Consider the following 27,213-nt stretch of genomic DNA (forward strand, 5'->3'; position numbering starts at 1 on the left):
ATTCTGGCGGATGCCGGTGCCATCTTGTAATGGAGTATGTGAGGACAGCTCCTCACATATGTGAGGACAGCTCCTCGGACAGCTCCTCGGACAGCTCCTCACATCTCCCCCTTTTCTGTTTTTTTTTTTTTTTAAGCAAACAGGACACCAGATATAGGAGGGCGAAGACAGAGGTCATATCCTCGTACAAAGTTGGCGAACCTGTACAAGAGAGATACCCTTAGGCTGTTGTTGGGACCCAGGGCACTCCCGACCCGTCGCACTGCCATTTTTCGAGGGAGGGAAAACTGGGGCAGAAACCCTCATGTAATATGACATGCCTTCCAGGGAGCGTATTTGGTAGAACTTCCCTGTGCAATGCTAAGCTCGTCACCCCTCATGGGCTGCTCAAGCCGGACACTCTAATCCTGTGCAATGAACCGAGGTTCTAAGAGTGCAAGAGCTGTCCAGCTGGCGACCTGTTGCTTGAGCATGGTCAACCAGATATCGGCTGACGCTCCTTGTTCAAGGGCTACAAGCGCCTGGGCAATCACTACTTTGTCCTTTCTTGTTTGAGATCTCAATTTGCAAAGCAACCAGAAGAGTAACACTAATCCACAGCAGAGGATCACTCCAAAACGTCCCACTCCCACCCATTCCTTGAAATAAGAGACTGCTGAGGTGATCCAGGACGACAATCCCTCCGTCAAAGACAGGTCCAGTCGGGTAGAATTTACTCGAATGATGGTCGTTCTCAGCTCTCAAAGTGTCTGTTCAAACTCCGAGGTCCAATTCTGTAACAGATGCTGTGAAAGACTCTTAGACAGATTAGCAGCTCGGGTAAATTTGTCATATTATATGGAGGTGACACAAAGGCCTGGGAGTTTTTGCTCACAGCCAAGCTGGGCCAGTTGCCATAGAATGTCTAATTGCTCTCGGACCAGATCTATACGTTGGTTGACAAGCATAAGGCCTCCCTATATCTGAGTATTGGCTGAGGCCTGTCTGTCCCGAGCCACAGAGACGGTGGCTGATAAATCATTGATAGTTTGGGTTGTCTGTACTGAATTTGACAAGGCCAATGCCGAGGCAGTAACCGAGGCAGCGACTGCTGTCGTAGTAATAATGCCAGCAATAATTGCAGAAGTACCAAAATCTCTTTTTCCTGTAAATAAGGTCATAGTCCCCAGGGTATCAACAGGGATCGGGATAAAGCGAGCCATGCGGGTAACTACTGCGATATTTTATATGAGTAGCTGTCCAGACAGAGGCAGCAGGTTTGATGTTCCCCGTCCAGGAAAATGACAACCGTCCCTTTTCGCCCTTTCCTCCAAGTAGCATCGCCATGGGCGTAAGATCAGTGCAGCTACCATTAACGCAATGTAAGGCCACCACCATAGAGAACTGTGGCGTTAGCCACAATGTCCTCCTCACCAGTTCCCCATGTGGCCTCCCTTAACCAAGCAGAAGATTAATTACATAACATAATGCAAGGGAGATCAAAAGATGTTTTGTTGAATATGCCAAAACAAAGGCTGCCCTTAAGGGGAATAGTCCTATTTTCTTTTAGTTGTTCAACCTGTGGATCCTTAGGTAAATAGGCCAACCCTAAATCCCTGTTAGTGGTACATCACCGGCATCGGGAGTGGAAAGGTTGACATTATTCCCCATCGTAGCTCGCCCTGCACCGTTGCTGGCATCCATGGAAGAAGAGTGAGGAGGTGCAGGAGTCCCAGTCCCTTCTTGATCACTTGCTGTGATGCTCCGAGTAAGTCGTCCTGGGATCCATATGGGATTTTCATTGTCCTGTGGAAAAACACAGACAGCTCCCTTGGATCTTATTAAAACAGGATCCGGGCCTTTCCATTCATTTGTCAATACATCCTTCCATTTGACTAATTCTTTTGTCCTCTTGGGCTCTGAGCAATGTTGCTCAGCCGCTGTTTGTCCAGCTTCATCAAGATTTAAATATGATTTGAGCGTCCGATGAGCATGCTCTATGATTTCCTGTCCTTGAGGGTTGTAGGGTAGGCCCGTCAGGTGGGTAACCTGCATCTGAGCACAAAACTGATGGAATTTTTGAGATGTGTAGGCGGGGCCATTGTCAGTTTTTACACATTTTGGCTTTCCCCAAGCACTCCATGCTTCAAGGCAGTGCTGAATGACATGTGTTGTTTTTTCTCCTGTAAGTGGGGTGGCATGTAGAATGCCAGAACATGTGTCTATAGATACATGCACATACTGTAATTTTCCAAAAGTAGAATTATGAGTAACATCCATTTGCCAGATTTGCAATGGCTGTATTCCTCTCGGGTTGACCCCGATGTGAGGAACTGGGAGGAACTGGCAGCACTGTTGGCATTGGGTGACTATATCACGTGCCTCTTTTCTAGTTATAGAGACGCGGTGGCGTAAAGTTTCTGAGGTGACATGGAAATTGCCATGAAAGGCTTTAGCGGCCTCTAAAGGAGAGGCCAGGGCCACAGCTATCATTTTTGTGGCTTTGTCAGCCAAATCATTCTCTGAACTCATTGGGCCAGGGAGTCCAGAATGGGCCCGTATATGACTAATGTATACTGGGAATCTTCTACTTAATAGGATAATTTGGATTTTTCAGAAAATATATGCCACCTTACTAGTGGTTTTAATTATACCGGCGGTTTCAAGAATACTAACAGCACTAGCTCGGCCTCCTCCTCTGAGTCTAAGGTTTTATTTTCAGAGCTTTCAGAACTGTCGAGGTTCAGCGCTTCTAGTTCTTTCACAGGGTATAGGCTGGCTCCCCCTCCTGGTTTATGTGTAGAGGAGGAAGTGCTGGAAAATTTCAATGCTCCCTTGTCTGCGGACTTACCGGGAGGGCCTTTTTTCTTTCTTAGGACGTCCTTTTTCTTGCGCGTGCCCAACCTCTCACTACGTTCGGTTTCTGACATACTTTCCCGGACTACCTCGAGAGTGGCCTGTCCTTCTACTACTGCTGCCTTACACGTTTAATCCTTTAAACAATTCTTAACCAGCTTCCATATAGCTTTGGTCCCTAGGCGCAGATCCTCTTCCGCCAATTTTCTGTTAAGGTCTTTTCCAAGTTTGTTCCATGAGGCAATTGTAAATGAGCCTGAACAGGCAAACCAAGGTGCCAGCCTCTCCACCTCCTTCACAAAGTTTTTAAGTGTTCTTCCTCCAATTTTGATGTCCCTCTGCTTTAACACTGTTTCCAAGGCCGTGACCACAGACTGTGAGGATCCCATGATGGGCCAGGAACGCCGGCGGCTTATCTACGTCCGTCTGACAAGGCGTGAGGTGAAAGGTAGAGATGGACACGCTGCTGTCTTATGTACGGGAGTCTTACACGCGCCTCCCCGGACGGTGCCGCTTATCTACGTCGGCCTTATCGCGTCCTTCCTCCTCAACAGTCAAAATCGAAGGTAAAAGGGAGCTGCGCGAAGCTCACTTATATACGAGAGACTGAGACGCGCCTTCAGCTGCTGTGATCGTCCTTTTAACAGCGAAAACGGTGAAAACAGAACATAAAGAGTAGGGTGGCTCCCAGGACAAATACTATAGCCTCAACAAATCCTTCCCAAGGCGGTGACAACCCCAGACCAAAGTCCAAGAGAGGGCTGCCTCTCCGAATGTACCTACCTGCAGTTCTGAATCCTCCTTGTCGCCAAGGGATCTCCGAAGGTGCTGACAATGGCGAGGTCGTTCCCGGGTTTTCGGCACCAGATGTCCCGTGCTACGTCTCGCCAGCAGGAACGACGCGGCACACACAGGATCCTACTGCAGAAAAGCTTTAATGCGTCTTGAGAGGGAGAGCATAAGCTTACAATGCAGAGACGCTGAGTGAGGAATAACCGTCCCTTATATAGGAAACTATCCTCACCTAGGACGTGTCACTCTCTGACTGGTTGCTGCCAATTATGCCAGATGACGTACCAAAGCGTACGTGTCCCTTTGAGTAGGGAAGTTACCAGGCGCCTGCATATTGCCCGTTTTACTAGGTGCATTCTGCCGGATGCCGGCGCCATCTTATAATGGAGTATGTGAGGACAGCTCCTCACATATGTGAGGACAGCTCCTCGGACAGCTCCTCACATCTGTGAGGACAGCTCCTCGGACAGCTCCTCACAGTTGTACCATCTTGCAATCCCACCAACAATGGAGGAGTGTTCCTCTTTGTTCACATCCTCACCAGCATCTGCTGTCATCTGAGTTATTGATCTAAGCCATTGTGACTGGTGTGAGATGGACTCTCAGGATTGTTTTGATTTGCATTTCCCTTATGACTAAGGATGCTGAACATTTCTTTAGGTGCTTCACATTCATTCAATATTCCTCAGTTGAGAATTCTTCATTTAGTTCTGTACCCCATTTTTAATAGGGTTATTTGATTCTCTGGAGTGTAATGTCTTGTGTTCTTTGTATATTAGCCTTCTATCAGATGTAGGATTGGTAAAGATCTTTTCCTAATCAGTTGGTTGCCATTTCATTCTATTTGGAAAAAAACAACTTTTATTATATATCAAGTTACAATAATTCAAAAGCAACTTCAGTCTGTAACAATACTTTAATAACCAAGAAAACAATGCATGTTTAATGTATACATTTTAGAAAACAGAGAAGCATGTAATGCCGGGATCATATATCAAGATGCTAATTCTGCTAGTTCTTAGAATATTTTCTAATGTGGACTACAAGAAAGCATTTAGAGCTCTTCACTCTCCAAACTTAGAAAAGAGCTTTACAAAGCTACAAGCAGAAGTTATATGTGGACAATTTCCTTTCTTGGATTTCTCAGAGAGAATGTTTGAGCTCCTGAAGCAAGAAATTACTCTCGAGAAACAAAATAAATAAGTGTTTTTAAGAAGAAAGGAATGGTTGTCATGGACCCCTGGGACTGAAAAAGATGGTCAGTGAAGGCAGGGTTCAAGGTCAGAAAGGATAATGGCATGCAACTAAAATATTTCTAGTATTTTAAGAAGAGATACTGGTTCAGAGATGGCAGATGTAGTGGGAAGCACTGGCTTAAAATATTGGGAAGCCAGTTCTATGGAAGTTGCTTAAACAGTAAAGTGTTTTACCACACAAAAATGGGGACCTGAGTTTTAATCCATAGATTGATGTAAAAAGCTGAGTGTTCAGTCAGGCAAGATGAGTCCATTGGTTCAATAGTGTCAGATGTAATATGTGAGTAGTTAACCATGTTCTGTTGGGATTTGATGTTCCCTCAACTACAAAGAATTCACAACTGGTATATTAAACCTGCCAAAAATGCAGTGACTAGAGAAGGCATTGGTTCTAATTACCACTGCTGTTTCAATAAATGGAAACAATGTGGCTATCAATGTGGCTTCTACATAATTACATTTATGTCCATAGAACAGTGTTATTATCATCTTTATTCAGAAACTCTTTCTGCAGTGGTCACTAAAAACATTAGTAAATGGGAAAACACAGAAATTAAGTGATGTTTGGATGACCAGACATAAATGATACACCTACATTATCCTGTCCAAAGTTTAGGGAATTTCATCCAAGCAGGAAAGGAAAGAATGTGGAAGCCATGAAAGGTGAAGAAGAAATATGCAGTGCCAACTTCATGGGCATAGCATAGTTGTTGCGCTCTTGAATACAGCTGTGACTTTACCAGATCTTTACGAATTTGTGCCTGTCCACATCCAGTTATGGAAAGGAGTGGATCTCATGAAGTACTACCCTCTTGAGAATTCATATTTATTTAAGAGGTGACTAGAAAAGGGATAGACATTTTAACTGTAGTGTGCCAACTGGCAAAGTGCCTATGTTCCTGTAATGAGCCTATGGAAATCATTGAGTCAAAGATAAACAGATATACGTCATGAAAACAGAAGAGACTTAGTTGGGAAAATGAAAGGGATTGACTGTATAGGGAACATAATAGGACAACAGAGTAAGTACATCATGTATACTATGAAAATGTAATAATTAAAGATATTACCACAATTAACTAATACTGGTTTGTTTAAAAAACAGGCATGGTGATATTTGCTTTTAATTCTATCACTAGGAAGGCAGAAATAAGAGCATCCCTGTATTACACTAGCTAACCAGTTTTTAATAGCTGCGTGGTACTCCACTGTATAAACTTACCATATTTTCTGTATCTATTCTTTGTTGAAGGACATCTGTGTCTTCAAAAGTTTTTCTACTAGCTTATAATAATAACTGTGTAGAATATATCAAAAAGAATGGTGATTAAATTCCATTTATTTGAACTAAGGAATAAAATTTGATAACACTTCCCTATTTGTATCTGTATCTGTATATTTAAACCCATATTCTATAAAATCCCAACAATATCAGTTTCCAAAATTCATGAATCTTATCTTCTAAAACTAAAATTAAGGCTAGGTATTGAATGTACTAGAGATAAACTCTAAAGAAAGAGAAACAGTACAGTTGTAAAATAGCTTGCAAGGAATGCCTTATTTCATGCATTAACATAAAAAACAGGCATAGTAGCCTATGCTAGTAGCCCCAGAGCTGGGCAAGCAGGCACTGGCAAGTCTGGGGTCATGTCACTTTAAAAAAAATGGATATCTTCTCTCTGCTTCATTAGACAAAGCTAAATGTCCAGGATTTCCTCATTTTTTTCCATTGGACAAATTATAACTTGGATTAAACGGTTTTTTGTCTTCCTTAAAGTGCTATTTAAAACATGTCACCACACACACAAATAACATTGTACTGACTGTGCATCCTATATGTCGTCATGTATTTGAGCATAAATATATTCATGCAATAATAATGATAAAAAGAAGGTTATGAATTTAGAGAGTATGAGCAGGTGTACTCTTGATAAAAAGAGGGTTATGAATTTAGAGAGTATGAGCAGGTGTACTCTTGATTTGGAGAGGGAAAATGGAAAGAGGTGTTGTAATTATATTATAATATCATAAAATAAATAAAATATTGAAAATTAAATAAACAAAACATGTGAGCAGTTCTATAATAAAAGTGGGAACAAAATCACAACACTCCGTCTATTGTCCCTGGTACACTCTTATGGGAGAAAATAACCTAAAAAACAGAGATGGAAAAAAAGAGCTTGCCTAACTATGTATTGGGGCTATGTGCTATGTATTATGTGCTATTTGCATGGGGCCTCTCTCTGACTGACCAGGACACAATTTATGGCCTAACATAATGATTACCAAAGCCCAACCTTCACTCTGAGAAATGATTATCTTTCTCTAGGCACATCTTGACTCAAATGAAAATGCAGTGTCAGTCCAAAGAGGTGTATCAATTGATGAGACTATGGTTCCCAGGAAGCAGACAGTTAGGTTAATTAATGAACCACAGGTGACTGAGGTTTCAGGTATAGAATGACCTCAAAAGGATAAAACATCACTAAAAACTCCTGAATTATGTAAAAAAAAAATTCCTTTATTTCATTCCCTGTTTTCTGTGTTGGTGGCCATATTTTCAAAGTTGTACTGAAGGAGAATGAGAAAGAGAGAGTGGAAAGGAAAGATGAAAGAGGAAGGGAAGATTAGAAGTAGAAAAGGAGAGAGAACAAAAGCTCTCCAATCTAGAGATGGTTGCTCAAAGCCCCAGTGATGGTATGATTTCTATATGTTCATTATACCAAGGCACAAGGCAGAAAATTTAATAACAGTCATCAGGAAGATCTCCATCTGGTCCCAGAGGTGAGCCTGTCCAATATTCTACAGAACTCAAAACCTGCCAGGAGCACTCTTATCCCTAAGATCACAGGCTGACAAGAGGGCTAAGTTCCAGTCAAAGAAAACAAGACAAACAAACATCAGAGATAACCAGAGGGCAAAAGGCAAGCACGAGAACATAATTAACAGAAAACAAGATTACTTGGCATCATCAGAACACACTTCTTCCACCAAAGCAAATACTGGATATCTCAACACACCGGAAAGCAAGATTTAGATTTAAAATCACATCTCATGATGGTGATAGAGGACTTTAAGAAGGACATAAATAACTCCCTTAAAGAAATACAAGACAACACAGGTAAACAAGTAGAAGCCCTTAAAGTAGAAACAATAAAGAAAGACAAAAGAGAAAGTCCATGAGATAGAAAACCTAGAAACGAGATCCGGAGTAAGACTGAAGCATCACAAATTGAATACAAGAGCTACAAGAGAGAATATCAGGGGAAGGAGATGTCATAGAAAACATGGACAAAACCATCCAAAAAAGTATAAAATGCAAAAAGCTCCTAACCCAAAACATCCAGGAAATCCAGGACACAATGAGAAGATCAAACCTAAGGATGATAGGTATAGAAGACAGGGAAGAAAGAGCTAATAAAATTTTTCAACAAAATTATAGAAAAAAACCTCTCTAACTAAAGAAAGAGATGCCCATAAACAAACAAGAAGGCTACAGAACTCCAAATAGACTGGACCGGGAAAGAAATACCTCCCATCTTATAAGAGTCAAAACACCAAATGCACATAACAAAGAAATAATATTAAAAGAAGCAAGGGAAAATGGTCAAGTACCATACAAATGGAGACCTATCAGAATCACATCAGATTTCTCAACAGAGACTATAAAAGCCAGAAAAACCTGGTCAGATGTCATACAGATCCTAAGAGAACACAAATGCCAGCACAGGCAAATATATCCAGCAAGACTCACAATTAGAATATATGGAGAAACCAAGGTATTCCATAACAAAAACAAACTTACACAATGTTTTTCCACAATTCCAGCCCTACAAAGGATAATAGATGAAAAACTCTAACACAAGTGGGGAAACTACACCCTAGAAAAATAAAAAAGTAATCTCCTTGCAAAAAAACCTAAAGAAGAGAGACACATAAGCATAATTCCACCTCTAACAATGAAAATAACAGGAAGCAACAATCACTATTCCTTAATATCTCTTAACATCAATAGACTAAATCCCCCAATAAAAAGACATAGACTAACAGACTAGATAGGAAAAGAGGATGCACATTTTGCTGCATATAGGAAACACACCTCAGAGACAAAGACAGATACTAACTCAGAGTAAAAGGTTGGAAAACAACTTTCTAAACAACTTTCTTGTTTCTTGGTCTGAAGAAACAAGCTGGAGTTCTAATAGCAGATAAAATCGACTTTCAAGCAAAAGTTATCAAAAAGATAAGAAAGGATACTTCATATTCATCAAAGGAAAAGTCCACCAAGATGAACTCTCAATCCTAAATATCTATGCTCCAAATGTAAGGGCACCTACATTCATAAAAGAAACCTTACTAAAGCTCAAAGCACACAGGGCACCTCACACAATAATAGTAGGAGATTTCAACACCCTGCTTTTGTCAATGGACAGATCGTGGAATCAGAATTTAAACAGAGACATAGAGAAACTAACAGATGTTATGAACCAAATGGACTTAACAGATATTTACAGAACATTTCATCCTAATACAAAAGGATCTACCTTCTTCTCAGTACCTCATGGTACCTTCTCCAAAATTGACCATATAATTTGTCACAAAGCAAGCCTTGGCAAGTAAAAGAAAGTTCAAATATTAGAAAACCATGGATTAAAGCTGGATTTCAACAAAAGCTCATTGGCACAGAACATCTCTACTTAATGACCACTAGTGAAGAAATAAAGAAAGAAATTATGAGCTTTCTAGAATACAATGAAAATGAAGGCACAGCATACCCGATCTTTTAGGACACAATTTAAGTGGTCCTAAGAGGAAACTTTACAGCATAAAAAAAACAGAGAAATTTCATACTAGTGAATTAAAAACATACCTGAAAGGTGTTTAAAAAAAGGAAGCAAACACACTCAAGAGGAGTGGATGGCAAGAACTAATCTCAGGGCTAAAATATATAAACTAGAAACAAAAAGAACAATACAAAGTGCCAACAAAATGAAAAGCTGGCTATCTGAGAAAATCAGTTATGTAAATATGCTTAGCCAAACTAACCAAGGTAGAGAAACAGTATCCAAATTAACAAAATCAGAAATGAAAAGGGTGATAACAACAGACACTGAAGAAATTAAAAGAATATTAGGTCTTATTTGAAAAGCCTATATTCCACAAAAGTGAAAAATATAAATGAAATAAGTGACTTTCTAGCCAAATACCATGTTCAAAGTTTAATCAAGATCAGGTAAATTTAAATTGTACTATAATCCCTAAGTATATCAAAGCAGTTACTATAAGTCTCTAAACCAAAGAAAAGCTCAGGGACAGATGGTTTTAGCATAGGATTCTACGAGACTTTTGAAGAAGTCCTAATATCTGTCCTCCTCAAACTATTCCACAAAATAGAAACAAGGAACACTACCCAATTCTTTTTATGAAGCCACAGTTACACTGATACCTAAACCACAAAAAGACTCAACAAAGAAAGAGAATTTCATACTAATGTCGCTAATGGACATTGATGCAAAATTATTCACAAACCAAATTCAAACATCAAAATCGTCATTCATCATGATCAAGTAGATTTTATCCCAAAGATGCAGGGGTGGTTTAATATATAAAAGTCCATCAACATAATCCACCATGTAAACAAACTGAAAGGAAGAAATTCCCATGAATATCTTATTAGACACTGAAAAAGCCTTTGATGAAATCAAACTCTCCTTCTTGTTAAGTCTGAGAGAGATCAGAGACATACCATACACACCTAAGCACAATAAATGCAATATGCAGGAAGCCATTAGCCATCATCAAATTACAAGGAGAGAAACTTAAAGAAATCGTAGTAAAATCAGGAAAAGAGGACTGCCCATTCTCTCAGTATATATTCAATACAATACTTGAAGTTGTAACTAGAGCAGTAAGACAACTAAAAGAAATCAAAGAGATACAAATTGGAAAGAAAAAAATCAAAGTATAACTATTTCCAGATAACATGATCATATATATAAGTGACTGAAAAAAATTCTACCAGAGAATTCCAACAGCTAATAACCTTCAACAGAATGGCTAAAGAATTAACTCAGAAAGTCATTAGCCCCTTTTTATACAAACATTAAATGGGCTGAGAAAGAAATTATGGAAATGACAACCTTTGCAATAGCCACAAATAATATAAAATATCTTAGTGTATCTCTAACCAAGCAAGTGAAAATCTGTAGACAAGGACTTTAAGTCTCTGAAGAAAGAAATTGAGGAAGACATCAGAAGATGGAAAAATCTCCCATACTCATGGATCAGTAGGATGAACAGAAAAAATGAGCATTGTACCAGAAGCAATCAACAGATTCAATGCAATTTCTATCAAAATCCCAACATGATTCTTTACAGACTTTGAAGAAACAATTCTCTACTTCATATGGAAAAACAAAACAAACAAAAAGAGAATGCAAGAACAAAGACCAAAAAAAAAAAAAAAAAACCGAAAAAACAAAAAACAGATCAGCTAAAACAGTACTATACATTAAAAGTACTTCTGGAAGGAATTACAATCCTTGGGTTCAAGCTGTACTACAGAACAGAACAGTAGTAATGAAAACTTCAGAGTACTGGAATCAAAACACAGGTTAATCAATGGAATAGAATCAGAGAGACAGAATGAAACCCACACACCTAAACCTACCAATACTTGATTTTTGATAAAGAAGACAAAACCATTTGATGAAAAATAAAAAAGAAAGAAAGCATCTTCAACAAATGTTGGTCTTACTGCATGTATGTATTACATGTAGAAGAATCCCAATAGGTCTTTATTTATCTCCCTGCACCAAACTCAAATCCAAGTCAACTATCCTCTCCTGGGTTATCACATATCCACCCCACTGAAGCGATATACTTTTGTGTTTTAGGCCAATCTTCCTGGAAATATTTAGTAGTTACTGACAGATGAATTCTCCCATCTTAGAGAAAGACTTCATTTTTAAAAAATAAGTTATTCTTATGGTCTGTTATTGCAAATTTCAGAGTCTTTTTCTTTCTGCCAATGACACTGATTGTCTTCATGTTATGACTGGATGACAACCATAGGGTTGAAAGTTGTTGAGTTACACAGTGGATCTGATTCACATCAAGACCAAGCAAGGCAATGTTGCCTCTTCTTTCATTTCTCATGTGACATGGCCATGTTCAATCTAATGCTTAATAAAAAAATTACATTTTTTTCTAATTTAATTTTATTTTATACTTATTCACTTTACATCCCACTCACTGTCCCCTTTCCTGTCAGCCCTCCCACAATAATTTCCCCATTACCTTCTCTCCTTTTCTTCTGATGGTGGGGACACTGCTGGGTATCCTGCACCCTGGCCCTTCAGGTCTCTGCTCCTCTAAGCACTTTCTTTTCCACTGAAGTCAAACAAAGACAGCCCAGCTAAAGCACATCTCACTTACAGGCAACAACTTTTGAGATAGCCTCCATTCTATTTTTTTGGGACCAACATGAAGACCAAGCTGCACATCTGCTACATATGTGCAGAGAGGCATAAGTCCAGCCCAGGTATGTTCTTTGGTTGGTGGTTTAGACTCTGACAGCCCCCAGGGTCCAAGTTAGTTGATTCTGTTTGTCTTCCTGTGAAGTTATTATCCCCTTAGTGACCCCCACAATCCTTCTTCCTATTCTTCCATAAGAGTCCTCAATCTGCATCTACTGTTTGTCTGTGGGTGTCTGTATCTGTCTGAGTTAGCTGCTTAGTGGAACCTCTGAGGGGAGAATGGTCCTGAGGACCCATGGGATGGGTCTTAAGTTGGGGCATTGTGTGGGCTTTCCTTCTTGTTTAACTTCTTTGGGTCTGTGGAGTGTAACATGTATCTTGTATTTTATGGCTAATACCCACTTATTGGTGAGTATATACCATGTATGTCTTTTGGGGTCTGAGTTACCTCACTCAGGATGATATTCTCAAGTGACATCCATTTGCCAGCAAAATTTGTGATGTCTTTGTTTATAATAGCTGAATAATATTCTATTGTGTAAGGTATACCACATTTTCTTTATTCATTCTTGAGAGATATCTAGCTTCTTTTCAGTTTCTGACTACTATGAATAAAGCTGCTATGAACATAGTTGAGCACGAGTCTTTGTCGAACGTTGGAGCACCTTTTGAGTATATGCCCAGGACTGGTATAGCTGGGTCTTGAGGTAGAACTATTCCAAGTTTTCTGAGAAACTGACACATTGACTTATAAAGTGGTTGTACAAGTATGCACTGCCTCAAGCAGTGGAGGAGTGTTTCCCTTGCTCCACATGGTTGCTAGCATGTCCTATCTTTTGAGCTTCTCATCTTAGCCATTCTGATGGGTATAAGGTGCAACATCAGAGTTGTTTTGACTTGCATTTCCCTGGTGATTAATGACTTTGAGCATTTAAGTACTTCTCAGTCATTCAAGATGCCTCTTTTGACAATTCTCTACTTATCTCTGTACCCCATTACTTATTGGGTTATTTGCATTGTTGGTGTCTAAATTCTTGAATTCTTTGTAATTTTGGATATTTTTCCTATATCAGATGTAGGATTGATGAAGATTCTTTTCCAATCAATCTGTAGACTGCCAATTTGTTGTATTGACAGTGTCCTTCTTTGCCTTACAGAAGGATTGCATTTTCATGAGGTCCCATTTATCAATGATTGAAGTTAAAGCCTGAGACATTAGTCAGAACTATATTTTCAGTGTGTGTGTGTGTGTGTGTGTGTGTGTGTGTGTGTGTGCTTGTGTGTGTGTACACATGTGTGCATGTGTGTGTACATGTAGTATTTGTTTTTTAATTTAGTTTGTTTAATGCAGGGTCCACAAATTGCTTTGAAGCGTGATGTGGTGGCAGCCTAATTGCAAGAAGTCTCTTCCATGTTTTATGAAGATATACATGTCAGATAAGCTTCAATCAAACAGTTCATACAGTGTTATGATGCTAGCTATTAATTTAATATTTTACTCAATCTTATAATAAATATGGTATCTTTAGGTAGAAATACGTTTTTAATAGATTATCTATGTGTTAAACAGGTAAAATATTGAGAACATGGAACTAAAAGAATGCATCTAGATATTTTTGATATCTATATTTAAATTTATTTTTATCTTAAAATGACCATTCCCAATATGTCCACTCAAATACTCATGTTATAATTTACATTGCCTGTATTCTGTGTCTTTCAGTTATCACCTCTTCATGTCTGACTGATATATGGTGAAGATATATGTATATGTGTATGTATGTATGTATGTGCATATGTATGCATGCATAAAACACAAGGTAGACTGATGGTCTGAACAAGCTATATTTATATATTTAAAAGTACATATTAATAATTAAAGATGAAGAGGTCAGGAAATTGACAAAGAGAAATGGGGTACATAAGAAAGTTTGGAGAAAGGAAAGGGAAAAGCAAAATGTTGTAACTACATTTTAACTTTAATAACATAAAAAACCCATGTTCAGCTTTTGAAAATGTATAGCCAAGCCTGTGCCCTGAGCTGATCTTTGGACACAGCTCTCTGTACCCAGATCCCATGGGTACAGAGCTGGATTCTCAGGAGTCAGGACAATCCTGAGAGTACAGGTGAGACCACCTCTTCTGCTCACATTTCTGGCCCAAGAGTAACCAGCCAAGAGCTCTCTGGACACAAGAACTAAGGAGCAGTCTGGGACAGGATCCTTCCAGTTTCTCCCTGTGCCCAGAGTTGGCCCTGTGACACCAGTCTCTGTACTCAGATTCTGCTGGGAGAAAGCTGACCTATAGGAGTGCTGGTACACAGGCTTACAGGAGGGTCAAGCTACTGTCAGAGACAGCAAGACCAAGTGACACCAGAGATAAGCAGATGGCAAGAGCAAGGGCAAGAACCTAACCTACAGAAACCAAGGCCACTTGGTGTCATCAGGACCCAGTTCCCCCACCACAGGAATCCCTCCATACACCAACACACCAGAAAAGTAAGATTTTGATTTAAAATCTCAACTCATGATAATGTTAGAGGACTTTAAGAAGGGCATAAATAACTCCCTTAAAGAAATACAGGACAACACAGGTAAACAGGTAGAAGCCCTTAAAGAGGAAACACAAAAATCTCTTAAAGAATTACAGGAAAACACACACACACACACACACACACACACACACACACACGCACGCACGCACACGCACACACGCACACACACATACATGTGAAGGAACTGAACAAAACTATCCAGGATCTAAAAATGGAAATAGAAACAATAAAAATGGGCTGAGAAGCCCTTGGTCCTGTCAAGACTTGTGCCCCCCCACCCCCCCAGTGTAGGGGAATGTCAGGGAGGGAAGTCAGGAAGGGGTGGGTGGATGGGTGGGGGAACACCCTCATAGAAGAAGGGGGAGGGAAGGTGATATAGGGAGTTTATGGATACGAAACCCTGAAAGGGGATGATATTTGAAATGTAAATAAATAAAAATCCAATTAAAAATAAATAAAAGAAAATATATAGCTCTAATTCAAACCTATGTTGATAGGATTCCAGAGCTTCCATTTACTGTATCATTGTTTCCCACTAAAAGCATGGTTTTCAAGTGTAAATAAATGTACTGTTCCTCTGCTATTACAAACACTAAAATCAAGCTTTTTGACCAAATGGAACAACCAGGTCTGACTTTATCCTATTAGGCACTAGTATGTTTATTCACTACCTTGACATACTCTCTTTAAAGTTGGCCTCCTTGGGAGTTGCAATTCTTTGTTTGATATGTCCTTTCTGTAAACTCGCAAAAGAAACCAGCATTTACCTCATCCAAAATAATAAAAGTTCAGAAAAAATCAATAATGGAAAGAAAGAACATCTACTCTCCAATTTTGTTCTCCACAAACAACAGCAACAAAGCATGAAAGACAAGAATCACTAGGTACTACTATTTTGTACTAGACTTATATCATTATAATTTGCACTCTGCAGAAAATTGCTCTATTTCAGGTTTATGTTACAATAAAGACAGGGTCAGATTAACATATGCCTTGGGTCTTGTGAGATCCATGTATACATACTTAATCCTGTGGTTCAGTTCCAGCTCTGACTTTCTGAATGTTAAAAGAAGCAGCAGTACAAAAAGTACTTATGCGAATCAAAGAAATAGAGGGTCTGAGTTCAAGAGACATAGTTTTAGGTGTGAGATCAAGACCTGGAGTTCTACCACGATCACTAGTGAGGAAACAAATAATTAAGCAAACAAAGTTAAACAAAGGGTATAAATGAAGCCGTAGGAACTAAAACATAGTTGTGGATATTCTGTTTTGGCATGTTTTATGCCATTTAATTCTTTCTGCTTTATATTTATTTATTTATTTATTTATTTATTTATTTATTTATTTATTTATATCCCAATTGCTGCAACTCCTCCCAGTCTTCTCCCTCTTCTGAGAGGGTAAGCCTCCCTCAGATAAACCCTCATTTACTCACAATCAGGTCTACTTTGTTATGCTTGGAGACCAAGCCTAACGTAACTGTCCTCTGAGAGCTTCCATCAAGCAGTTGACTGAAAGAGATGCAGATATTTAGAGTGAAACACTGGACAGAGATTAGTACTCTTATAAAAGAATGGGGAGAGGATTGATGGCCCCAAATGGAATAGGAACTCCACAGAGGACTAACTAACCTGGACCCTTGGCAGATCTCAGAGACGTAGTCAGCAACCAAAGAGCATACATGGGCTGGACTGACACCAATAGCATGTAAGTGTCAAATGTGCAATTCAGTCTTCATGTGGGTCTACCAACAACTGGAGCGGGGGCTGTCCCTAAAGCTGCTTGTTGTAGGTGGAATGCAACTGAGCTACCTGGTATGGCCATGGTAGGGTGCAGCTAACCCTGGAGAGACTTAATTTTTTAATTAAGTCATTGAGAGTATCATACATATACTATGAAATAACCACAAATGATAAATGTCATATTTAACTTCCTTCTTCTCTTTCATCTCCTCACAGACCCTCTCACAAAGAAGCCTCCCATTGCCCAATTCCTGTTGTCTTTATCTGCGTGGATATAAACTGATACAAAATGTCATCTCTGAAAACATACACACAAGTAGCATCATACAGCAGTTGAGCTGAGTGTGTGTGTGTGTGTGTGCGTGTGTGTGTGTGTGTGTGTGTGTGCGTGTGTGTGTGTGTGTGCGTGTTCACACATGTAGAGTTGTGAGAATATGTAACAATTCAAGAAAAAAGAGGTTGTGTCATCTAACTCTTAAAGAAACTCTTCTAAATATCTTTCTTAATTCCAGTAAAAAGAGAATGATTTTTAACACACGACTTGGATTCTTATTCAGACTCTACAACTTCTGGTACCTTTTGTTCATTTTCTGGGTCTATCTATGGTGAACAAGATTTTAATTGTTTAAAGTAATTTAAAAACTTGATTTGCTTCTACTTTTATCCTAAAGCTGATGTGTAGTGCTTTGTACATTGTGTCCTCCCATACACAGAAGCCAGGACAGAATGGGTTGTGTTGGTTTCCTCAAAGATAAAAAAGACCAGAATTAAGAAGATGGTAAGACTCCAGACATCAGTTTAGGATGGTTACTTAAGAAAAAAATGTTCTTTTAGTTTATCCTGTTGTGCTCTTTGAATGTGGGTTTTGAACTTACATTTTTTTCTTTCTTACATTTGTTACCAAATTTTGAGCATTTGGTACCATTAATTCTTCAAAGAATTTTTGTATATCAATTCTGTTTTGCTCCTTCTTTTCCTATCAGATTTGTTTGAGACTGCTATCTTTTATCATTGTTTAAAAGTTACGTGCCCTGTCATGTTTGCTGAGTTAAAATTTTTCCTTCCTATGGTATTGTTTGTGATATTACTGTACTTTTATTGGTTCATTACCTCAAAGTCCAAGACTCTCCACAGCTACTAATATTGAAAGTATCTAATATCAATTTGAGATTTATGTGATAAGTGACCCCTTTATGCTTTTGTTTTCATGTAGCCCCCATGGATAGCCTAAGATACATATCCACAGACAGTCACAAGGTGTAGTCACAAGAGAAACCTTAAGATCTACATCTATGGTCATTCATAGGTTCAGTTCCCAGGAAAAGTCTATGTTCCACACAAAATCCTTCATAAGGTTCACTTCCCATGGAACCTAAACTCTGTAACCATAGCCATTCATAAGAGGCAATCCTATTAATTATCTACTTTACTCTGTACCCTTTAATTGAACTCCCAGATTCCCATCATTCTCTTGAAACACACTGGAGCCTATTCCTTCTCCCTATCTGTAAGTAATGGACCCCTGCTGCTCTGAATTTTGGCTTCATTTCTCCATCACATCTCAACCTAGCTTTCTCTAGGTCAGAACCAACTTGCCTCTTTTGCTTTGCTTCTTCTTAGTCCCAACAACACCATAAGGGATAGAAATCATAACATTATACATCATAACCACATAAGCTGTCTTTAGTATGGATATCAAAAGTCCATGACCAATATTGAACACACAAGCCAGAATAAGGCTAGGAAATTGGTGAAAGAAAGACTATAGGCAGATATAGTTTGATATCATTATGCAGGTAAAGGCAGATACAGGATAGAACAAGGCCTGTCATAGGATGAGAAGGAAGGACAGATGGGAAAAAGTTTTAGAGAAGAGAAAAGACCAAAGCAGGGGGAGAACAGTGGGAGAAGCAACATGGAAGTAGACATAAATGATCCTCGTTGTGCATCCTTACATAGATACAGACTGTTATAAATAATCTTAAGGGGTGGATGTGTACCCATTTTCAGGATTTGCTGTGACTTGATGAACAAACTGTATCTTATCTAAATGGGCATTTTATACCCTTATCAATTGGTTGTATATTAATTGTGTGGTTGTATTATACATTGAGCATTTAACTCATAAATCTGGTTGTTGGGTTCCAGTTTGCTGAGTAATGATATCACTGGGTTGGTGGGAATGTGAACAGAGTCTGTGACAGGAAGCATGCTACCATGGCCCACAGAATACAATGTGAGTCTCAGGCGTGTTAACAACAGTCAAGGGGATAGTGTGTGAAAGTGGTAACAGAGAAATATCTAGAGTGTGCGGATCTACACGGAGTGGGAAATCGTGGGAACCAATCCTGTGCCTTTTCTAGTTAAACTGCAACAGGAAGTAAGACATGACATTAGAGGTGAAGTTGAGGGGCAATGCCTGGAAGCTGCCCATGTGAAAATAGAACAGAAGTGTGAGTTCAGGTAGGTGTAGGGACATTGACGCTGGAATATTCACAGCTGATGATTTACATATTGCAAATTCTCTCCCAAAATGATTACAGAAAAAGTAATGTCCTTACTTGACATTTTCTGAGTTGAGGTGGATCGAAAGGCTCAACAACAGAATATAATTGGTGTAATTATAACTTCCTATTGTGTGATAGTTGAGGTACTTCACAAAAAGACTTTCTAAAATGAAGGGAAACCCAGTTCAAAATGGTTTTGGTTTTGGTTTCCTTGCACGACTTTTCATTATTCATTGCATTCATTATCTATCTACCAGTATTATAAAATAACTTAGATAATTATTTTATCAAAAGGAAAAGCTCATTTAGCCTACAGTTTTAGAGACCACAGGCATGGATCAAGGCTTGTTTCTTTGAAGCCACTGTTGGGTTTGAGTTAATTTTATACCCAGCCACTTGGCTGAAGTTGATTATCAGGCTTAGTAGTTCTCTGGTGGAATTTTTCCGGTTACAAGTATACTATCATATCATCTGCAAGTAGTGATATTTTGACTTCTTCCTTTCCAATTTGTACCCCTTTGATCTCCTTTTGTTGTCTGATTGCTCTGGCTAGGACTTCGAGTACTATATTGAATAAGTAGGGAGAGAGTGGGCAGCCTTGTCTAGTCCCTGATTTTAGTGGGGTTGCTTCAAGTTTCTCTCCATGTAGTTTTAGATTGGCTACTGGTTTGCTGTATATTGCTTTTACTATATTTAGGTATGGGCCTTGAATTCCTGATCTTTCCAATAATTTTAACATGATGGAATATTGAATTTTGTCAAATGCTTTCTCAGCATCAAATGAGATGATCATGTGCTTTCTTTCTTTGAGTTTGTTTACATAGTGGATTAGGTTGATGGATTTCCATATATTGAACCATCCCTGCATCCTTGGGTTGAAGCCTACCTGTTTCCATGAGTCTGAAAACCCATGCTGCCACCTCAGTTTCTTTTTCTCACAAGGCTACTCCAGAGTCTCCTTGCTCGACCTGTCCACACCCCTCCACTCCTGTGCCAGCTGCAGGTTGCTTCAATTGCCCTGAATTGACACCCACCTTCACCACCCACCCACCCCCAGTCACCTGCTCCAAGGCCACAGCCAAACCTCCACATCCTTCACCACCAGGGACACCTGACTTAGTATTAGTCCTTCCTTTAAGGGAAGTTGTTGGGGTAGATGGCCTTGTCAGAGTACATGTTCCATTCTTGCTAAATGAACTTTCTCAAGTAGAAAGCAGACTGGGTTCTACACCTCTAACTCCTCTGCCTTTATTAAAGAGTTTCAGTACATTACTCTATCTTATAGCTGGACTTTCCATGATATTCATATGATCCTTACTAATAAATTACTTCCTAAGGAATGCCAGTGAGTTTGGGAGCAGACAAGAATATATGCTCACAAGATCCACCAAACAGATGGAACATATTGAATTGGATCTGATGCAGTACCAGACCAATATCCCCTGGTGGTCTTCCACAGTTGGTGTTTTACCCAGAGGTAGATTCATAACCTGACTCCTGGCTGGTCTCTGCAGAGCAGCTTAAAAGCAGTAAATTTTGAAAAAGTCTAAGAGATCATCCAGGAAAAACAGGAAAACCCATCTCAAATTTTAGGATGCCTTACAAAGACTTTTTTACAATACACTAATCTGGACCCTGAAAACCCAGAAGGCAACCAAATTCTGATGACCTATTTCTTTTCCCATAGCCACTTTGAGGTAAAAGACACTTAAAAAGCGGGAGTGGGCCCCTAACTTCACAGTTTTGGTGCTGGCCTCCAAAATGTACCATGGAAGGGATGAGAAGGCTCGAAGACAAAAGTACCATCTTCTAGCAAAGACTGTCTGACAAGCCCCTGTTACTGCCCTGGACTGCTGGTCTTCTATACTAAGAGACCCACCAGACTCCTGCTACAAATGTGGTCAGGAAGGTTATTGGGAGAGGGCTTGCCCTAAAGTCTGCAAGCCAAAGGAACCATGTCCTTGGTTGTCCATTAGGAGGGGGCAGAGGGCTACTGATTGCCCTCATGTTGAGCAGGATAGAGGCACAATCTGGATAACCTTCCAACAGATCAGCAGATCTCCTAGGTTTGGCTATAGATGACTCAAGAGGCCCAAGCTCCCTTTATCTGACCACTGCCATCACCAGTAGGAAGCCCCAGGTAACCATCATGGTATGTGGGTTGCCCATCGCTTTCCTCTTTGACACTGGGGCCACCTACTCAGTCCATACAGAGTTTTGTTTACCCACTTCTTCCTCCTGTTTTCCTATTGCTGGGGTAGAAGGACAATCTTACCTTCCTCACCAGACCCTGCCACTTAATTGCATTTTTAGGTGTGTACCTCTCGCCTATTTCTTCTTGGTAGTGCCAACATGCCTTCCCTTACTGGGAACGGATCTTCTAGCTAAGTTGGAAGTCTCTATTTCCTTTGTTCCATCCATTCATCTAAATCCAAGCTCACCAGCATCCCTCTACTCCTTCTTCTAGCCAGTCAACCTACTAACACGAACATGTTGCTTCCTTTACCAACTTCTCAGGTAGGCCCTCAAGTCTGGGGAATTCAGAACCCCTCTGTTGCTAAACATCATTCTCCTATTATTCAATTACGGAACCCTACCAGGTACATAACCAAAGCTTAATACCCTTCTCTCTCCATAATCTCAGGAGACTCAAGCCTATCATTTCTGACCTCTTAAGAAAAAGGTCCTTTGCCCTACCTCTTCCCCCTTCACCACCCCTATACTAGCAGTTAAGAAGCCTAATGGAACCTATTGACTGGTTCAAGACCTCAGGTGCATCAGTTCTGCAGTGGTTCCCCTCCATCCTGTTGTGGCTAATCCTTACAGACTTCTTTCCACTATCCCCTCAGGGATTTCTCATTTCTCAGTCCTAGATCTCAAGGTTGCATTTTTCTATCTCCCTCTAGATGCCTGGTCACAGGACATATTTGCCTTTACCTGGACAGATCCTGACACCAATTTCTCTACCCAACTTGTTTTACCTCAGGGATGCTGGGATAGCCCACACCTGTTTGGCCAGGCTCTGGCTTCTGATTTAACTGTCCTGGTCTCTTTATTTTCTTTTTTTATAAACACATCATATGATGCTGCGAGAGTCTGTTTGTGAGACTTGCTTTCCCATATGCGCTGGGACCAGCTTGCTTGCTCAGCTTACAGCTGTGAGGGGGTTGGGGGTAGGGTGGGAAGGCAGCTTTGGTCCTGTCTGCCCCTATCTGCCCTGTCTTCTTTGATTGAAGTTCTGTTTAGGCCTGCTAAAGCCTCAAAACCATGCTACTTTGTATAATTCCCTTCCTGGTCCCCCCATTCCTCCCCCACTCACCATGGTGGTACAGGGGGTGGGGCAGGGGGAATCAGCTTTGGCCTGAACCCAGAAATAGTGGTCCGGGGCTTCTGGCTGCCAGGAGTAGGCTCGGCCCCACATGCCTGGGTTAAATCATCATGTTCTAATTTATTATATACATTCTGAAATATGAAATTTAATAGAAACTAGTTATATAACTCAGATATGAATAATCTATATAGCCCTCAATCTTGTCAGAAGTCTGATAATTATTAATATATTTAATATATTATAATTGACAAAATGTCCTGAAATCTTTAACAGTTTACCCCACAAGGTCTCAGAAGATATGAACATAGTTTCAAGAGACTGCTGGACTGTGCTATGATAACCTCTGAGAAAGACAGTGGACAAAACTGTGTACCCTCAAAGTCAAATGGTTAATCTAAATGAAGGTAAGTCACTTCTCACATGTATCCATTACACAGAAAACAAGCCCTGAGTCTTCTGGCCTTGAAAAAGGCTGACTCCACTAAAGTTGCCATGAAGACCATAAAGACCATGGTGTACTGTTGGCTAGCTAGTAGGCTCTATCATTTTTAAATGATAAATGACTGCTAGATTATAGTTTATTCTTCCCCATATTTCTGATTACATTGACAGCTAAGGTGACTATAGCTTGACAACTGAAAAAAAGAGATCTAAACTCAGTTTCTAGCAACAAGTTCAGATGTAAGCTTTCACAGATGTAATAGGTTACTTCCTTATGTAAACTCAGTTTTCATTGGTTAAATGCTTCATATTTCTTCTTACTAAACTCACCGGTATATAATCCAAATGTAATCACAATTTCTTGCTTCTTCTGCTCCACAAAAAAACCTATTTTAAAGAATGTTCATGTTGTTAGCTCATGTTGTTATCTGTTTTGTAAACTTACAACTTACAAGTAATCCACTCAGACCTACCACTCATGAACCAAGTAGACTCCACCCAGATATGTACATCTGCCTGAAGTTCCCAATTACTACCTATTTCAGAGGGTGGGCTTCCTCTGGGTTTCAAATGTACATGTAAGAAAAAAAACTTTCTCCCAAATGCACTTAATCCTATTCTTTACCTATAATGATTATATATGTGTATTTCAGCATCTTGTCAAGTCCAGGCACTTACTAGATCTAGGACAGCTCCAGAGAGGTGATCTCCAGATGTTCTGATCCCTTCTCACAGACACGGATGCTCCTATTGGACCTGTTCTTTATGACCTTTCCTCGGATGGTTGTACAGATCCTGGGAAACAAGGAATTACACAAATCTAAGACTGCACAAACATCCCCACACCCACTTTTCTAGGTTCCCTGGAGACATTTCACCCAAAAGCCAGCTGGAAGTATACAGAGATCACGATGACTCTATTCCTACTCTACCATTAACTCCTTCTAGTTTTTAGTTTTTAATTAAACCAAAACAGGGAATGTTAGCATTCTCTCTAAGCTCCACTCTCAGTTACCTGGCAACATCCTGGTATGCTCATCCCCACAGTTACCTGGCAATAGCCAGGTATGCCTGAAACTATTAAAGAGGCTGTGGTTAGGACAAAACGGCAACCAACAGATTGGGAAAAGATCTTCACCAATCCTACAACAGATAGAGGCCTTATATCCAGAATATACAAAGAACTCAAGAAGTTAGACCGCAGGGAGACAAATAACCCTATTAAAAAATGGGGTTCAGAGCTAAACAAAGAATTCACAGCTGAGGAATGTCAAAGGGCTGAGAAACACCTAAAGAAATGTTCAACATCTTTAGTCATAAGGGAAATGCAAATCAAAACAACCCTGAGATTTCACCTCACACCAGTGAGAATGGCTAAGATCAAAAACTCAGGTGACAGCAGATGCTGGTGAGGATGTGGAGAAAGAGAAACACTCCTCCATTGTTGGTGGGGTTGCAGACTGGTACAACCATTCTGGAAAACAGTCTGGAGGTTCCTCAGAAAATTGGACATTGAACTGCCTAAGGATCCAGCTATACCTCTCTTGGGCATATACCCAAAAGATGCCCCAACATATAAAAAAGACACGTGCTCCACTATGTTCATCGCAGCCTTATTTATAATAGCCAGAAGCTGGAAAGGACCCAGATGCCCTTCAACAGAGGAATGGATACAGAAAATGTGGTACATCTACACAATGGAATATTACTCAGCTATCAAAAACAATGATTTTATGAAACTCGTAGGCAAATGGTCGGAACTGGAAAATATCATCCTGAGTGAGGTAACCCAATCACAGAAAAACACACATGGTATGCACTCATTGATAAGTGGCTATTAGCCCAAATGCTTCAATTACCCTAGATGCCTAGAACAAATGAAACTCAAGACAGATGATCAAAATGTGAATGCTTCACTCTGTCTTTAAAAGGGGAACAAGAATACCCTTGGCAGGGAATAGAGAGGCAAAGATTAAAACAGACACAGAAGGTACACCCATTCAGAGCCTGCCCCACATGTGGCCCATACATATACAGCCACCCAATTAGACAAGATGGATGAAGCAAAGAAGTGCAGACCGACAGGAGCCGGATGTAGATCGCTCCTGAGAGACACAGCCAGAATACAGCAAATACAGAGGCGAATGCCAGCAGCAAACCACTGAACTGAGAATAGGACCCCCGTTGAAGGAATCAGAGAAAGAACTGGAAGAGCTTGAAGGGGCTCGAGACCCCATATGTACAACAATGCCAAGCAACCAGAGCTTTCAGGGACTAAGCCACTACCTAAAGACTATACATGGACTGACCCTGGATTCTGACATCATAGGTAGCAATAAATATCCTAGTAAGAGCACCAGTGGAAGGGGAAACCCTAGGTCCTGCTAAGACTGAACCCCCAGTGAACTAGATTGTTGGGGGGAGGGCGGCAAAGGGGGGAGGGTGGGGAGGGGAACGCCCATAAAGAAGGGGAGGGGGGAGGGGGACGTTTGCCCGGAAACCGGGAAAGGGAATAACACTCGAAATGTATGTAAGAAATACTCAAGTTAATAAATAAATAAAAAAAAAGAGGCTACTTACCCCCTCCTCATTTCCTTGCTCCCTTGTTCTCTCTTGCTTTCTCTTGCTCTTACCCCCTTTCCCCTTTGTCCCTCCTCTCCCATTCCCCTCCCCCCTACTCTCTGCATGCTCATGGCCAGTCTCTACTCTTACCCCCCCCCTTTCTCTCTCTTCCCCTAATAACCTGTAAACTCCACTCCCCCCTGAATAAACTCTATTATATACTGTACTGTCACGTGGTTGATAAGTCCCACAGGAGGAAGGGATGCCTTAGCACTGGCCTGCTGAGGCAGCCCTTTTCACATACCTCACCACACCTCCATATAACATAATTTTCACTCTCTTCATCTTTCTATAAACACAAACATCAGTGTCAAAATCTGGGACCTAACCTCTCTTTCTCTTTTTATAAACACATCATCTAGTGTATGTCTAAAAAAATTGACACATTCATCCAATTTTCCCAGTTTTGTTGAGTATAGGTTTTTGTAGTGCAATCTGTTTATTTTTTAAATTTTCTCATTTTCTGTTGTTATGGCTTCCTTTTCATTCCTGATTTTGTTAATTTGGATACTGTCTCTGTACCTGCTGGTTAGTCTGCCTAAGGGTTTATCTCTCTTGTTCATTTTGTCAAAGAAAATCAACTCCTGATTTTGTTGATCCTTTGTGTAGTTCTTTTTGTTTGTACTTGGTTGATTTCGTCCTGAGTTTGATTATTTTGCTGTCTACTCCTCTTGGTGTATTTGTTTCTTTTTGTTCTAGAGGTTTCAGGTGTGCTGTCAAAGTGCTGGTGTATGCTCTCTCCAGTTTCTTTTTGGAGGCACTCAGAGCTAAGACTTTTCCTCTTAGCACTGCTTTCATTGTGCCACAGAAGTTTGGGTATGTTGTACTGTCATTTTCACTAAATCCTATAAAGTCCTTCATTTCTTTCTTGATTTCTTCCTTGACCAAGTTATCATTGAGTAGAACATTATTCAGATTCAATGTGTATGTGGGCTTTCTGTTGTTTTTGGTTTTTTTTTGAAGACCAGTCTTAGTCTTTGGTGCTCTGAGAGGATGCAAGGGATTATTTCAATTTTCTTGTGTCTATTGAGGCCTGTGTTTTGACCAATTATATGTTCAATTTTGTAGAAGATACGATGAGTTGCTGAGAAGAAGGTATATATTGGATAAAATGTTCTGTAGTTATCTGTTAAGTCCATTTGGTTCATAGCTTCTGTTAGTTTCACTGTGTCTCTATTTATTTTCTGTTCTGTGATCTGTCCATTGCTGAGTGTGGGGTGTTGAAGTCTCCCACTATTGTGTATGGTGCAATGTAAGCTTTGAGCTTTAGTAAAGTTTCTTTTATAAATGTGGGTGCTGTTGCATTTGGAGCTTAGATGTTCAGAATTGACCGTTCATCTTGATAGATGTTTCCTTTGTCAAGTATGAAGTTTCCTTCCTTATCTTTTTTGATAATTTTTGGTTGAAAGTCGATTTTATTCAATAATAGAATGGCTGGCTCCTCCAGCTTATTTCTTGGGACCATTTGCTTGGAAATTTTTTCCAACCTTTTAATTTGAGGTAGTGTCTTTTTTGTCACTGAGGTTTGTTTTCTGGATGCTGCAAAATGCTGGGCCCTGTTTTCATATTCAGCCTGTTAATCTATGTCTTTTATTGGTTAATTGAGTCCATTAATGTTAAAAAGAAAAATGATTTTTGCTTCCTGTTATTTTTGT

General features: G+C 39.9%; 2 long non-coding RNA genes across 2 annotated transcripts; both read right to left on the minus strand.

Annotated features, from left to right (window-relative positions):
- Positions 1-3,759: 3,759 nt before the first annotated feature.
- Positions 3,760-13,692, minus strand: LOC134479999 (uncharacterized). Its single transcript, XR_010054086.1, has 3 exons — positions 12,183-13,692; positions 6,106-6,180; positions 3,760-4,467 (listed from the first exon to the last, which is right to left on the minus strand). It is a non-coding gene; the product is annotated as an uncharacterized LOC134479999 (long non-coding RNA).
- A 2,584-nt stretch (positions 13,693-16,276) lies between these two features.
- Positions 16,277-24,793, minus strand: LOC108351657 (uncharacterized). Its single transcript, XR_001839263.3, has 3 exons — positions 23,615-24,793; positions 23,267-23,323; positions 16,277-16,426 (listed from the first exon to the last, which is right to left on the minus strand). It is a non-coding gene; the product is annotated as an uncharacterized LOC108351657 (long non-coding RNA).
- Positions 24,794-27,213: the final 2,420 nt, after the last annotated feature.

Source organism: Rattus norvegicus, chromosome 8 (genome assembly GCF_036323735.1).
Source record: "Rattus norvegicus strain BN/NHsdMcwi chromosome 8, GRCr8, whole genome shotgun sequence".
Taxonomy (NCBI): Eukaryota; Metazoa; Chordata; class Mammalia; order Rodentia; family Muridae; genus Rattus; species Rattus norvegicus.